Source organism: Branchiostoma lanceolatum, chromosome 15, assembly GCF_035083965.1.
Source record: "Branchiostoma lanceolatum isolate klBraLanc5 chromosome 15, klBraLanc5.hap2, whole genome shotgun sequence".
NCBI lineage: Eukaryota > Metazoa > Chordata > Leptocardii > Amphioxiformes > Branchiostomatidae > Branchiostoma > Branchiostoma lanceolatum.
Window position 1 is genome coordinate 8,800,328 of NC_089736.1, and position 16,342 is coordinate 8,816,669.

The 16,342-nt window shown below is 41.2% G+C and overlaps 2 long non-coding RNA genes across 4 annotated transcripts in view; both read left to right on the forward strand.

Moving 5' to 3' along the window:
• The window catches only part of LOC136420653 (uncharacterized), a 541,092-nt gene that overhangs the window by 509,465 nt on the left and 15,285 nt on the right, over positions 1-16,342 (forward strand). The window lies entirely within an intron of this gene.
• On the forward strand, positions 1,220-14,499 carry LOC136420660 (uncharacterized). Its single transcript, XR_010753279.1, has 3 exons — positions 1,220-3,056; positions 3,316-3,409; positions 8,630-14,499. It is a non-coding gene; the product is annotated as an uncharacterized lncRNA (long non-coding RNA).

The following is a 16,342-nucleotide window of genomic DNA, read 5'->3' on the forward strand; positions in this document are numbered from 1 at the left end:
TCCAAGGGTCTTGTGTATTAGCCAATGGTCAAGTCTACAAGCTACATTCTTTGCAAGATTTCGCCATGTGAATTGTCGGGTAGTGGGATTTACTAACCTAAAAGCGTCACATAATTTCAATTTAGAACATAAATTTTTCACAGATTTAGCAGACCTTAATGCCGTATCTAGTCTACCCCCTTTCTTATCAAGTTCAGGATTCAAAACACAGTTGATATCACCACCACAAATTAGGTTTGTGGGGTCATACCTACTTAACCATTCTGACAGATTCATTAGAAAAGTATTTCTTTCTTTTGCACTATTTGGGGCATAAATATTGACTAAACACAGTTCTACATCATCAATGGTACATTTTAGTAGAATAGTTCTTCCATCATTTTCTAGGAAATTAATGTCTATTAGTTTGAATCTGGTGGAAGTTTTAATCAATATTGCAAGCCCCCTGCTACAATTAGACCCAAAGGCTTGAAAACAAGGGCCTTGCCATTCTCTAGTTAAAATATCTTTTGTTTCTGGGGTGAAGTGAGTCTCTTGTAGAAAGATTATTGAAGTTATTACAAAATAATGTATTTCAGTACAAGTATAGGACCAGACCTGTACCTAAACCTCTTTATGTACTTATACTCATGTATCCATGTCGTTAAAATACATGTTACTATTTCCGAAAATAATTTCATCAGGTTGGTAGAACATAGAGTATTGGAGATTCTTTTTACACAACCGGTAATTCTCACCTGCTAATGTTCGATGTCTGTCAGACACCTTCATCAGAGCTTCTGACTGGAGTGCTGCTTCTCACCGCTTATAAGTAGCCGATGTAGGTGGCGCTTTTGCGGTGAGAACACTGTCCCAAAGGTCATCGACAGAGAGGATAACAGACGCACCCGGTGGATTAAGGAGGCAGTCTGGATAAGGATGACAACACCGGTGATGAACCGAGACGAGGGGGGATACAAACTTAGCCACATTTGGGACAGTGTTCTCACCGCAAAAGCGCCACCTACATCGGCTACTTATAGCGGTGAGAAGCAGTACTCCAGTCAGAAGCTCTGATGAAGGTGTCTGACAGACATCAAAACGTTAGCAGGTGAGAATTACCGGTTGTGTAAAAAGAATCTCCAATACTCTACATGTTACTATAGCTATGTTAGCCTTATGCAGAAATTAGGCCCTGAACCTCAGGGGCAATTGTATTTAATAGCCTTCAAATAAAGTGGGAAATGAGATAACGAATGGAAGTGTTCTTAGACTAATAATAAGAATGTGAGTGTTAGTTCAAGTCTACCGTGCTTAGCATATTCTAGTTCAGACTACAGTACTATAATCAGGTCCAGGTTCATGTCTGGACCTGGACCTGATCCTCTGGATCTGGACCGGACCCGGACCTGAGTTTTCTGTACCTTTAATGACACTAACACTAATTGATATTTTTATCAAACAGGGTTTGTGATAAATAATATGTACAGTAACATTCTGTGTAATATGAAACCCACACTCACATCATCATATTCTGTTTACGATATATGAGTAGCAACATCCCATATGAGAAGCAACACCCCATTTTGGCCAATTTCTATTATTTTGAGGCCCTGACAGAAGCCTGGTGGAGACTTTTATCATGATTATTATTCCATCCAGCAAAATGAGTTCCCTATATAACTTTACAGAAAGTACAGGATGCTTTGACAAAAACACATTGGGTATTACTTCCTGTTTATAACAGTTTTAAAGTAAATTTTCTATTCTATAATATTTTTACTTATAACATTGGTCTGCTTATCCACGTGCTCACATCAGGACTCAGAAATACAGACAATTACTCTTTGTTTATGTAAAGAACATGAAATTGAATTCCCGCTCAAAAATAAGTTGTTTGATCCCTGCATGTTTTGTGTACATGGTATGGGTTGGCTCCAGTCAAAGTTATTTTTCAATTTGATACAATATGTGAGGTATTAATAAATAAAGATGCATTGAGTACATTAAGTACTAAGGTGCTATATGAGTTTTGGCAAGCCAGAATGGGGAGAAAAGTAACAACACAAAAATCAAATTGCACACTATAGAACCAGGGAATTTTAAAAAGATACTCTGACTAGATGTCTATAACATGTAAGATTTGGAAAAAGCCTTCATTTTTTCCAGGAGGCTTTTGCTTTTGATATCATACTAGTAGTAGCAGAGGCTATAGTGTTCATTAATGATTGTTAAAACCTTTGATCAATTTACTACGGTGGTTAATTACCAGTGTCTAAAAGATGTAAGATTTGGAACAAGCCTTTGTTTTTCCAGGACCCGTGTCTGTAAGATGTAAGCCTTGTTTTTTAATGACTTGTGCCCTTTATTAATATAGAGGTTAATGACCCATGTTGTATATCATACTTTTTTTAAAGTCTTTTTACTTCTGATGAATCCCTGTGGGTGCAATAGTAGTGATTATGATGACCAATGTTATATATATTAATATACTTTTTTAGAAGTCTTTGTTTGTGCTTCTGATGAATCCCCCTGGATGCAATAGTAGTAGTCAGCACGCTAGCTGTGTAACTAAATGTGATTTTAGTTGTTGGCAACCTAGGCGGTTACTTATTTCTAAACGCTACAATAATGTTAAATCACTCTTAGACAGTTGCTTTTTAACATTTTCTGTTATCTTTATTGTACCAGACATGTACGTGTTTATTGTTCTATAGGCTGTGCCTGCATTTTCTCCCCTCCCTCAATCCTTTAGACCTATAAGTTATGAATAAGCAAAGTGGATTCTGAGCCGTCTAATTTCACAAACCACTTTGTGTGCGGCTGCTAAAGTTCCAAAGAATTTGCTTAATTTGAGGTTTCAACTTTCGGCTACCACATTAGTGACATAGCGCACCATATGATTGACGTGTGCAGCGTTGCCATGGCTACCGACTGAGAGTTGAATAGGAGTGGTCCGTGTTTTGAAGACCAGACCAGGAACGGGAAAGTGCAGAGACCACAACTTTCATTTTCATTGTCCGACGAACAGAAGATGCAGCAATGAGGACAAACAACCGCCGCCGCCTGATCCACCGGTAAGTCTTTCCATAGAACACTTTGGGAACTATATGCAGGGGTTTAGCTTCATTACAAACAAAGTAAAACAAACACTCTCTACTGTACCGTTGTTCTATTGTTCATTTGTTTCAGTTTGTCAACTTAAGAATCTATCATGCAAGTACAATTTTGTAAAGTTTCAACTTATGGTCAAGAAATTTTTGTCAAGGCTGTTATTTTATCAAGACATGGGAGGCTGACGGTACAAACTAAATTTTGTATTTGTGTTATTTCCAGAGACTGCTGGCCATTTTCCAGGCTGTTCCTGTTGAGACGCAGCCCCCCTGCCGCACAAGGCCGTGGTGGACGGGAAGGACGGCCCCCGTAGCCGGTAAGAACCCTTCTCACTCCGTAGGATACTTTGATAGACTGTGGCATGCCAAACTTCAGCGGGCCTACATTTATTGTATTCAACATCCGGCTCGTTCTCAGTAAATGTGTGAAATGGTGATTTTCAGGTTCGAAAAATAGATTGAGCTTATTTTTCAGCCACATCCACCTTATATTGTAGAAAAATGTCTTCATTGATGATTGCCAAAAAATAACAGCTTATTTTTTCCCTGCACCCATTGTTACATGTATGTATAATAGGCAGGTACAACTGTTACATTTGTTACCGGTAACGCAATTGTTACAACACTACACTTTGGCTTTTTTCTTCAAAAGGATTCATAGTTTTTGTCTACATCGTTTAGGTGAAAGAGGAGGTATATTTAGAAACTGTGCAGCTTTCTTACACCATGTCAAGTAAATAACGTAGAAAGCATCAAACAATGGTAACTTAGGTAACACTGTAAAACATTTTGTTAAGCAAGGTGACAGTAAACTATCTTTTCTTGTTTCTTTAGAAAGGCAGAAAAACTGTCAAACAAAAACGTTAATTTCTTGTCTTACATGTGGCTAATCTAGATGTCACAACCATCTTTCTCAGAGTCAGACAGTAACATTACTGAATTTGGCATAACAACAGGAATAAACCACCTTACACAGCCTTCAAGATGTCGGAGGGCCTGGCTAGCTGGCTTCACCTGACAAACAATCATTCGGGGAATTGTATAATTGTTAAGCTTTCTCCTGCTATTTGAATTCTTAATGTCTAATCTCACGTGACAGTCGTTTTCTAGGGGATGGGATCCCACATGTGGCTGTATTACTGTAATTTCCTCCAAACCATCAACCAATTATGCTTTTGTTGTGGTGCATTTTTCGTAAAACATAGATTTAAGGGCAACCAAAGCAATATTAGGGCCCGAAAAATCGGATTTTGAAAGTCAATTTATTTACTAATAGTCATCTCTATACAATGTCAATGATTAGTTTAAACAACACTATCACAATGTATAGCAATGTCCATGATGCAAAAATATGACGTTGTGATACGGCCGGAGTTTTTGTAGGCTCACGAAACTAAGGGGATCATCGTATGGCACGATTTTGCGCGGGTAAAGATCATAAAAGAAGGAAGTCATTACGCAAATGTGCTTAACAATGTTAGTAGATGTCACTACCATATATAAACTGATGATAAAGATACGTTGATGATAAAGATCTTTTTTTTTTATTTCCATTTTTTGGCCCTGATATTGCTTTGGTTGTCTTTAATATCATTAAGTAATTTGTGAAAAAATGAAGAAAGCATTGGTGCTGCTATTTGCTTCATATCAATCGTCAAAACTGGCAACAGAATTTTGCACATTTCAATAAGAACAAGCCATCATTTTTAAATAGATAAATCATGTTCCCATCGGAAAGGCAAAGATAAACCTGAGTCTGCATTTGCAATTAATTGCTTTGATTATTATTATAGAAGATATAAAATCTTTAACGACATAACAAAAGTATAGCAACTTTCATTAGGTTTTCTACAACTTCACATACAAGCAAGTGGATACAAATCAACCTGCGTATTAGAAGGTTATGAATAAATCACCATGTTGAGTTTATACAGTGGGAATATAATTGAAACTCATGTTTCCTAACTTGTTTAGAATGCACCCTCAAATGCCAGTTGACTAAGTAGAGAGGGACTAAACAGAATGATGAATGTAAAAGTCAGTCAGTAAATAATTTCTCCCAGTCATGCAATGTTTCTCTAGGCATCCTCTGAACCAAACCAGCATACAAATTTAAAGGGCAATTAATACAGTCAAACCTGCATAGGCGACCACCTCTTCAACGTCAACGCGACCACCTGGTCATGGCGACCGCTTTTTCTCGGTCCCGAAAATTTTCCCCATAGGCACAAGCATTAAGTTGCCTGCCCAAGGCAACCACCCGTCCAACGCGACCGCCCCGAATTGGGACCACACAGAGCACAATCCCTGCCCATGGCAACCGTTTTCCAGTGTGTGGTGACAACGGATTTTGCTGTCGGATTTCGCGGAAATGTTTTTAAAGGCACCCAGAGCACTTTATGTGGCTTCAAACTCAAATTAAAAAACATTCAAGGAGCAAAAATGCGATGTCGTTGTGTGTTGAGCACTGATCGAAAATACAAGCGCTGTCAGCGCCGCCATTTTTTTTTAATTGTCCGATTTCTTGGAACATGACGTCCCGTCGCCGGAACTTGCAGAGAACTGACCGTTCCAGTCGAACACCAGAATAACGCACAAGTACATGAGAGACGGACTTGGTAGTAGTTGGCAATATGTTATATAAGCTCCGTCCCCTTGAGTGCCCGAGATGTTTTCTTTTTCATTTCGTTTTTTTCCTGGGTATTCATGTAGCCAATGCAGTGAGAAATCTGTCCCAGATATATACATACCCTGCTTGTCATTTCTGTCCCACCATCGCTGTTTTTGACAGAGGTGTTCCAAATAGAACAGGGGGTTCTAGATGGTGTTCAACGGGAACGGTCCATTACCGACGAAAAAACCGTTTTGAGTTCTGTTTCAGTCTAATTACACTAATAAGGCGCGTGAAACTAAAGGGATCATTGTGTAGCTTTTTTTCGCGTGGCTTTAGCGCTTGTAACATGTAATCATCACGCAAATGTGGTAAACAGTGGCATTAAATGACAATTTTATAAAGATTACAGCAACTAGAATATTTCCAATTTTCAAGCCACATAAAATACTCTGGATGCTTTAAGACCTTGACAGACAAAAATATATGAATAGCATCGATTCCTCCATGAAGTGTTAATAAAACGTTCCCACTATAAACATTGTAAATACCAAGGTTTGTGAATACTTTAATATCGATATTGTTGTGCCCATCGTAATCTTATACTTAACCGCAAGCTTGGTTCCGTTTGAACTCAGTTTTCAAAACGATCACGTAGTGCATGGCGTCTAATAGTCAGATTTCACAGAAATTACTTGTATTTTTAACAAAAATGTGTCTCTGTCTTACTAAATTCCGCCGGAAAATGACTTTGTGGAGGGCAAAACGTCGGTCGAGACAATTGCTGTTCCTTGGTCCGCGAACCCCATCATGGTTTCAGCGTGGCATAACGCTGACCTTTCGAAACACTACGCTTCTGTGTATGAACGAATACTCTCGTTCTTTATGAAAATTAGTCTTATTTTTCTTTTTATTTCCATGACTCTCACAAACCTTTATTGGGCGGTGCTTGCTTGTAATCGCCGACGCTGCGCGTTCTGCTGCACTGTTACCTTTTGATGCTGTGTGAGCTCGGCGGCGGTATCATAACTTTCCGTATTCATCCTTCAGTTGTCAGATCAAGGGTCAGATCGAAAACTTTCCAGTGGTCGGCGCCCAAAATAAGGCTGGGGTCAGCAGGTGTTTCCGTGGGATTTGTCTAAGGGCTTAAAACCTAGATTTTATGTGCATGTGTGTGTGTGTGTACTCTTAACGTAACGTGTGAATACGGGAGGCGCTGTTAGATCATAGAGGCAGACATTGTTTTTTGTCAAAATTATGACAAAAACTTGTACACGATGTAACAGTATACAAATATTACAACGATAACAGAAAATGTAATCTCTGTATATATAGGATCTTTCTGTCAATGAAAATTGAACCTGGTGGGGGTCATGCTGTCTAAAATCACATAATTTTCCATCCATCTACATGTACGTACTACACTGTATTTGAACACTTCGACCTGAAACATGTTATGAGTGGAATCCTCTTCATTGCGACCACCTGTCCATGGCGACCGTTTTTGCTCGGTCCCCCGGGTGGTCACCTTGGGCAGGTTTGACTGTATTCGCAGGGAAGTAATTTTCGATAGGGACAAAATGGAGAAGCGCACAGTTGAAACTACCATGCAGGGTTTTACTGTAAAGGGGAAAATATGTTCACAGTGGTTTTGAGTTCACAGTGAAGAGGTTATCGCAAAAGCCACAAAAATAAGCAAGCCTTGGGATGGGTGTAGTGCAGTGTGATGGGTTATGGGATTTCCGCAGTGCAAACAAGATGGTTTTTCATGCAAAATTGCACGTTCAGAATATTTCTACATGTCAATCTTGAAAATAGCATGCAAATTACATGTTGCATGTGGGTATTTTGAGTCCTGTTGTGTACGGCTTGACAGATCCCAGCAATACATTGTATGTTATATTTGAAGTGAATACATTGCTTTTTAAGGAATGGAACAGAACCCTAAGGCATTCATCATCATCATCGTCACCCTAAGGCATTACAAGTTTTAGAATAATTGTTCTGTCCCTATATGTAAGAGTGATAAATAACAAACTAAGGAGAAGAAAAATATTCAGGTGGTTGCATAACAAGCAAAGTTTTTATATACATTATGCATAGCCTTTTTACAAGAGGCGGTTTCACCAAAAGATCGAAAAACAATGGACCTCAGAATGGGGGCAATTCTTTCTAACCATGGAACATCACATTCAAAAGTGTGATGGCATTATTCAATCCAAAAGATATAACTTCAAATACTGAGGAATAAAGATGGTAGATTTGATAATTGCTAATTATATTAAATGACACTGACTTTAGCTTGATCAGTTTCATGCAAGATATCAAACCTAGTCTCGGGCATTTCCTATGCCATTTACAACTCCAAGTATCTAGTAGGAGAATCTGTGGCTTTGTCTCTGTCACTCTGTACACACCATTCTATGTCTACTGTAATTATGTTTATTGAAATGAAATAAAACTAAAAAATACCTCCTATTTTGTTGAAATAACAAGAAAAAACGACTTCTTTTTGTGTTATTGTTTTAATGTTATTATGTTTGATGCAACCTTTGCTCTCACTTAGATTTGAAAACTAGACAAATTGTTTTTATGGTCCTTTTTTAAGCATGCTCGCATTTGTTTTGGGGTGTCCCGAGATTGTCATCTGTAGAAGTCAGTGTGGCCTAAAATAAACTATCCAAGTTGATAATATTTTCTAGTTGCATGTTAACTCAATGTTCCTTTGGTGTATTGTGGATTTTACTTCATTGGTGATAGATTTTTGAGTAACATGAAAAACACAGTTCACTTCCAAAGGGCTGGTTATCTTGTTATAATGGTATAAGCTCCTACATATATATCACAAAACCAGACATTTTTTGTCATTGAGTCAATTATTATACATTTGGTGAAAAACAATAAGCTTAATTGTTTTATTTTTCAGGTGATCCAGCCGGCAGGTTGTTTGCCCTCCTGACTAGGGGATAACAACCCTGCAGCAGACAGCGGCACAGATCATTTATACATCATACCGTAACTTAGCTGTTATATAGTTGTTATAGCATGTTAAACGTAGTTCAGCAGTTGGTAGTTGTTTGCAGCATCCTTGTGAGTTGTGCAAGTTTAGACCCGACATGTTTTCCTGGGTGCAAGAACACAAAACCCTGGTCATCCTGTTTCCCCAATGGTAAACCATATAAGGGGCCCCACTCTCACTGGCAGAGGGGCACCTGTATATTATGCAGCGCGCAGCTACAGCCTGTACTAGGTTTGAATAACACCTCCCAACCAACCGCATCATGCCTTCCTAACGACCACCGTGTAGCCGTTCGGGGGTTCTCGTTTGGGATCCTGTCAGTTCAGAAACTACGACCACCTCAGCAGTCAGAAGTACTTGAGCTTGCTCTCGTTCAATGTGGAATCACAGATTTGGAACAGGGTATTCTGGCTAAGTTTCCTCAGTTGCAGTCATTGGAACTTCAGTTCAACAACTTGACTTATGTCAAGCGATCCTGGTTTGAGGGTTTGAAGAATCCCAGTTTGTTCTGGATCCTGTCTTTGTCACACAACCACATAAGTGATATGGATTCAAAATGCTTCCAAAAGCTCACCTTCCTGAACACGTTGTTACTCGACAGCAACTCTTTGCAAAGTATCCAGTCATCTTGGTTTCACAATCTGAAACGGTTAGGCACACTTTCCTTGAAGTCAAATTCTATCAAAGTCATTCATCCACAAGCATTTAAGTCACTGTCATACCTGCAAGACCTAGACTTGAGCAGGAATGAGTTGACGTGTTTGTCAAGGGAAACTGTAGAGGGGCTACACAAACTAGTAGAAATTTCACTGAGTGGGAATAGGTTACTTGCTCTTGATGATTCTGTTCATTTGGTATTGAACTGGGGAGTAAACTATCGTCATCCTAAGTTTAATAGTCAGCGCATTGCAGTAAGGGTCAACAAAGTGCTTTTCTGTATCACAGCAGTTCCCCGACTGAGGCAGTTCTATCATGTCCAGATGCAACATGACACCCGCACACAGGCAGCTCAAGCCAAAGTGGAAATAAACTTAAGAGGCCAATGTAATCCTCTAATAAAGCTAGGAGCAACAAGTCAAATGAAGTACAGCCTGCCATTGATTATCATATCAGTTAACACAGAATCAGACAAACATACTAAGAACGTCACCCACTTGTGCAAACATGCTTGGGAAGATGTCTCCACTGTAAAGGTAGCGTTGCAGGAACATACTACTCTGCAGATTGTTCCCATGGGTGTAGACAAGTCTTGCAATCCCCAAATTATTGCTATAGTTCTATCATCTGATGTCATCTCCAGTGAAAATATCACCAAGTCGTATGCTGATAGACACAGTATTAATGTTAGTGCCTTTGATCTTGAAGAAATGACGAATGTAACATGTCTTGTCAACACTTGGGAGAAGACCTACCGACATGTCTTCACCATGCCCTTGTCCAGCACTCCTGATGGGACCATGTGTGCAGAAAAGACCCAGGCCACAAGGACCATGTCCAGCACTCCTGATGGCACCGTGTGTACGAGAGAGGGGATGACTCTGACCACAGGAGAGCCTAATAACATCAAGACAACAACCCTGAATCAGACGAATCCCAGTACAAATGGAACTGTGAAAGAGAAGTCCCCACTTGTAGCGATCGTCATAATGGTAGCTGTAGTAGGGGTAGTACTGGTAGCACTGTTTGTGGCGTATGTTATCAGAAGACAGCGCTGTTGTTCACAAGGCGACCAGGCTGTTGATGCATCACAGGGGCCTTCATCGTCAGGTGATGAGCCCCAGTACTGTGAAATTCCTGACGAGTACTATGACCAGCAAAACACTGCCGCTTCGACGACATCACAGACTGGTATCACAGAGAGATCCCCACTTGTAGCAATCCTCGCAGTTGTACTTGGGGTAGTGCTGGTAGTAATGGTAGCACTGCTTGTGACGTACGTTATCAAAAGGCAGGGCTGTTGTTCAAAGGGCGACCAACCCACACAGTCTGATATCACAGAGAGATACCCACTTGGAGCGATCATCGCCGTGACAATGGTATCTGTAGTAGGGGTAGTACTGGTAGCACTGTTTGTGGCGTATGTTATCAGAAGACAGCGCTGTTGTTCACAGGGCGACCAAGCCGCACAGGCTGTCAGTGCATCACAGGGGCCTTCATCGCCCCAGTACTGTGAAATTCCCGATGAGTACTATGACCAGCAAAATGCTGCAACTTTGACGACGTCACAGACTGATAATGATTATAGTCAGATTCCTGACGAGTACTTCAACTACTACAACACAAGACCAGGGGCACAGCATCCTTACTGGCAAATCCCAGACGAGTACTTCAACCGCTACAATACATACCCTCTGAGACTTAGGGTCCCCAAAGATGATAAGGACTACTCTCAGTCTGTAAGATTTAACGCCACTACAGCTGAGGTGGTCCTTCCTTCATCAGCTAGGCAGGGTGGCAAACATCCATCCTACAGTACAGCCCCTCAAGTCTGGAGAGACCCACAGAATTACCAGATACCTGCACTCGGCCGTCAGACTAACATCAGATCACACCAATATATGGGTTTAATTGGTAACAGGAGACCCCTATCATACCCTCTGACACTCCGTGTGCCTCCAGACTATGAGGACTACTCTGTAAGATTTAAGGCGGCTTCGGCTGAGGTGGCCCTACCTTCATCAGCTAGGCAGGGTGGCAAACATCCATCCTACAGTACAGCCCCTCAAGTCTGGAGAGACCCACAGAACTACCAGATACCTGCACGTGGACGTAATACAAACATCAGATCACACCAATATATGGGTTTAATTGGTAACAGGAGACCCCTGTCATACCCTCTGACACTCCGCGTGCCTCAAGACTATGAGGACTACTCTGTAAGATTTAAGGCGGCTTCGGCTGAGGTGGCCCTTCCTTCGTCAGCTAGGCAGGGTGGCAAACATCCATCCTACAGTACAGCCCCTCAAGTCTGGAGAGACCCACAGAATTACCAGATACCTGCACTCGGCCGTCAGACTAACATCAGATCACACCAATATATGGGTTTAATTGGTAACAGGAGACCCCTGTCATACCCTCTGACACTCCGCGTGCCTCAAGACTATGAGGACTACTCTGTAAGATTTAAGGCGGCTTCGGCTGAGGTGGCCCTTCCTTCGTCAGCTAGGCAGGGTGGCAAACATCCATCCTACAGTACAGCCCCTCAAGTCTGGAGAGACCCACAGAATTACCAGATACCTGCACGCGGCCGTCAGACTAACATCAGATCACACCAATATATGGGTTTAATTGGTAACAGGAGACCCCTATCATACCCTCTGACACTCCGCGTGCCTCAAGACTATGAGGACTACTCTGTAAGATTTAAGGCGGCTTCGGCTGAGGTGGCCCTTCCTTCGTCAGCTAGGCAGGGTGGCAAACATCCATCCTACAGTACAGCCCCTCAAGTCTGGAGAGACCCACAGAACTACCAGATACCTGCATGTGGACGTAATACAAACATCAGATCACACAGAATGCCTGTATCAGGCAGAAGTAGTGTCCCCCGATACATGGGTTTGATTTCTAACTATAGCAAAACAATGAGAGCTGCGAAGTTCAGAATGCAGACAATGGCTCTGTACAACAGACCCCCTGCCCAGCCCAGTAGACATCAGCTTAACACAGAGAATCAGGCTGCATTTAAATCTGAACCCTCAGAAAACAAAGTCACCCAAACATGTCAACATGCCTCCGTTTCTCAAGGTGACGTATTGGCAATGTGCAAGAGTGAAGGCAAAGGCCAAGTTCACAGGTCCAAAACTCTAGGCATGAATATATCCAAGTTAAAGAAGGATGAGTCCACAAAGAAGGCGAGTCATCATCGCCAGAGCATTTAGGTATAATCACAGGTCACCTCAGGTCATCAGATACAGTTGTACCAACATGACCCTCATTTAACCCTCTCCCTGCTGCCTAACGCCATATCCAATGCAAACTTGGTGCCAAACGGCTACCTTAGCATGCCGAAAGTTAATCCCCCAAATTTTACTGCATGTCGAGGAAAGAAAATTGTTCTCAATTCTTGCCCCTGCACCAGTGCTACCAAGGACTTTTGGTCACAGAGAGCAAGCTCTTAACACTAGATGTTCAAGTAAATCTCATTCAAATTTTTTGCCCCTTAATCATCAAAGATACTGACATTAAGTGAATCTGCACTACACCTGACTGTCTTATATTTACAACAACAAAGTTTTCAGGCACAATGGTTGGCTTGCAACTGCTGCGTTTAATAAAACAAATCATAAGTTATGGGAAGTGTTGCTGTCATTGGCTGTGAAATCAAAATAGACATTAATTGTTTATCTTGCTCCCAGGAAATACGGATGGATGTTGGATTGGTCTCTTACTGAAGACACTTGTTGTCTAATGACGTTAAGCGTAAGAGAAAGTTTTATCACAGGAATGAGATTCACTGATTGTAGTTTCGTGAAGTAAAAACTTGTGGCTTAAGTGAATGTTAGGAAAAAACTGAACCCTGTACAACAAACCCCCTACCAATTGCAAGGCCAGGAAACATTGTTTATCTTGCACCCAGGAAATATGGATGGATGTGGGACTGGTCTCTTACTGAAGACACTTGTTGTCTAATGACGTTAAGCGTAAGAGAAAGTTTTATGACAGGAATGAGATTCACTGATTGTACTTTCGTGAAGTAAAAACTTGTGGCTTAAGTGAATGTTAGGAAAAAACTGAACTCTGTACAACAAACCCCCTACCCAGGCCAGGAAACATTGTTTATCTTGCACCCAGGAAATATGGATGGATGTGGGATTGGTCTCTTACTGAAGACACTTGTTGTCTAATGACATTAAGCGTAAGAGAAAGTTTTATCACAGGAATGAGATTCACTGATTGTAGTTTCGTGAAGTAAAAACTTGTGGCTTAAGTGAATGTTAGGAAAAAACTGAACTCTGTACAACAAACCCCCTACCCAGGCCAGGAAACATTGTTTATCTTGCACCCAGGAAATATGGATGGATGTTGGATTGGTCTCTTACTGAAGACACTTGTCTAATGACGTTAAGCGTTAGAGGAAGTTTTATCACAGGAATGGGATTCAATGATTGTAGTTTCTTAAAGAAAAACTAATGAATGTCAAAATAATTGTACTTTGTACTGTGTAGAATGTTGCTCAATGTCAGATCTCACTGAATTATGGCCTTTGATACATATAGAAATATTATATTTTGTTGGGGAAAATTACCAACAACATCATCACAAAATAACATTGACAAAAGTTATTAGAAATTTACAACATTATGGTAACTACTGTACCCTTTTTTCAGATAGCCTCGACACCAAATGAAAAGTTTTCAAAAAGTGATTCCCTCCAACCTTTTTTATAGAAAAGTTTGCCAAATTGTTTGAACTGGCAACACAAATATATATATCTTCAACACATAATTCATATGAGAAATACACCCCAGAGACATTACTAAAACATAAATGAAAAAATAACACGTTTATACACGTTGTTAATTCATTTACGACTGGCTATATGTATATGACCGGCATTTCTAATTTCGTTCTAAGAGTCAAAACTTTACTACTTCCTATTGCATAATTATCATTGATGGTGTCCCTCCTCAGTCCAAGTCCCATTGCTAGAGTGTCAAATATGAGCCCAGAACAAAGAGTGACTGTTCAAGCCTTCCATTTTCACGGCCATTTGATTGTGTACTGCTGTGATTCTAAGGTTATGTTTGTGGCTAATAAAGTACAAAATATTGGAATCATGTTGATGTTCTTGTTGTTTTTTTCAATTGTATGTTGGCCACTGTGTAAAGAAAATTTACCCCATCCATTGAGACCACAACTTACATGTTAAGTCAGTTAAACTAACAAGAAGATATATCATAGACTATAGGGATGAATGAATGCATGAATGAGTGAGTGACTGAATGGATGGATGGATGGATGACTTTGATTGAACCTAGATAGCCCTGTTAGCCTTCCCAGAGGTCCAGTGTGTGTGTGTGTCACTGGAACACGCTAGATATTGTAATTACAGAAATAAACAAAACCACAGCATGTCCAGGACTAAAGATACAAAAACCATAAGTTCTGCTAGAGTTCTGCTGCAGTAACAATGTGACCTTGACCTTTGTGTCCACAACACCTACCAACAGACCAAATATCGCAATCTATCCAGAGGTTCTTAAGATACGCATGCACACAGACAAACAGGCCCAAAACTATACCTCCCAATCTCATGGAGGCAATAAACAAATACCTTAAACAAATACGAAAAGATGTAAAGTTCTCACATCAAAAAGAGTAGAGGTTCTTCACAGTGTGAGTGGATGAAATCAATATGTTCAGATATGCAGCTTGCACTGTTCAGTACAAACCCGGTGTGTTAACTGGGTATGCAATACAAACTAAGTTTTGACATTCATCAAACCTTTAGTTAGGATGTGGACAACAAATCCACAATGTCACCTATACTATATGAATTAGATGAAACGTGTGAAAAACAGTTTTTCTGGATTTTTGGATGAAGATAAATTTTCTTCTCTCTTGTATATCTTAAAAGTAAAAAGAACCATTTCAAGCTGTGTTTGTTTTGTCAGATTAGTTAAGATCTCAGGAAACCGAGTCCTGTGAAGATTGTAAGTCCTGTACATTAAGTAATGGAGTGGGCGGGGTGGTGGGAAATGACTTCCCCTCCCTTGTGAAGTTGGTAAGTCCTGTAGTAATGGAGTGGGCGGGGTGGTGGGAAATGACTTCCCCTCCCTTGTGAAGTTGGTAAGTCCTGTAGTAATGGGATGGGCGGGGTGGTGGGAAATGACTTCCCCTCCCTTGTGAAGTTGGTAAGTCCTGTAGTAATGGGATGGGCGGGGTGGTGGGAAATGACTTCCCCTCCCTTGTGAAGTTGGTAAGTCCTGTAGTAATGGGGTGGGCGGGGTGGTGGGAAATGACTTTCCCTCCCTAGGCTTGTGAAGTTGGTAAGTCCTGTAGTAATGGAGTGGGCGGGGTGGTGGGAAATGACTTCCCCTCCCTTGTGAAGTTGGTAAGTCCTGTAGTAATGGAGTGGGCGGGTGGTGGGAAATGACTTCCCCTCCCTTGTGAAGTTGGTAAGTCCTGTAGTAATGGAGTGGGCGGGGTGGTGGGAAATGACTTCCCCTCCCTTGTGAAGTTTGTAAGTCCTGTAGTAATGGGGTGGGCGGGGTGGTGGGAAATGACATCCCCTCCCTTGTGAAGTTGGTAAGTCCTGTAGTAATGGGGTGGGCGGGGTGGTGGGAAATGACATCCCCTCCCTTGTGAAGTTGGTAAGTCCTGTAGTAATGGAGTGGGCGGGGTGGTGGGAAATGACATCCCCTCCCTTGTGAAGTTGGTAAGTCCTGTAGTAATGGGGTGGGCGGGGTGGTGGGAAATGACTTCCCCTCCCTTGTGAAGTTGGTAAGTCCTGTAGTAATGGAGTGGGCGGGGTGGTGGGAAATGACTTCCCCTCCCTTGTGAAGTTGGTAAGTCCTGTAGTAATGGGGTGGGCGGGGTGGTGGGAAATGACATCCCCTCCCTTGTGAAGTTGGTAAGTCCTGTAGTAATGGGGTGGGCGGGGTGGTGGGAAATGACATC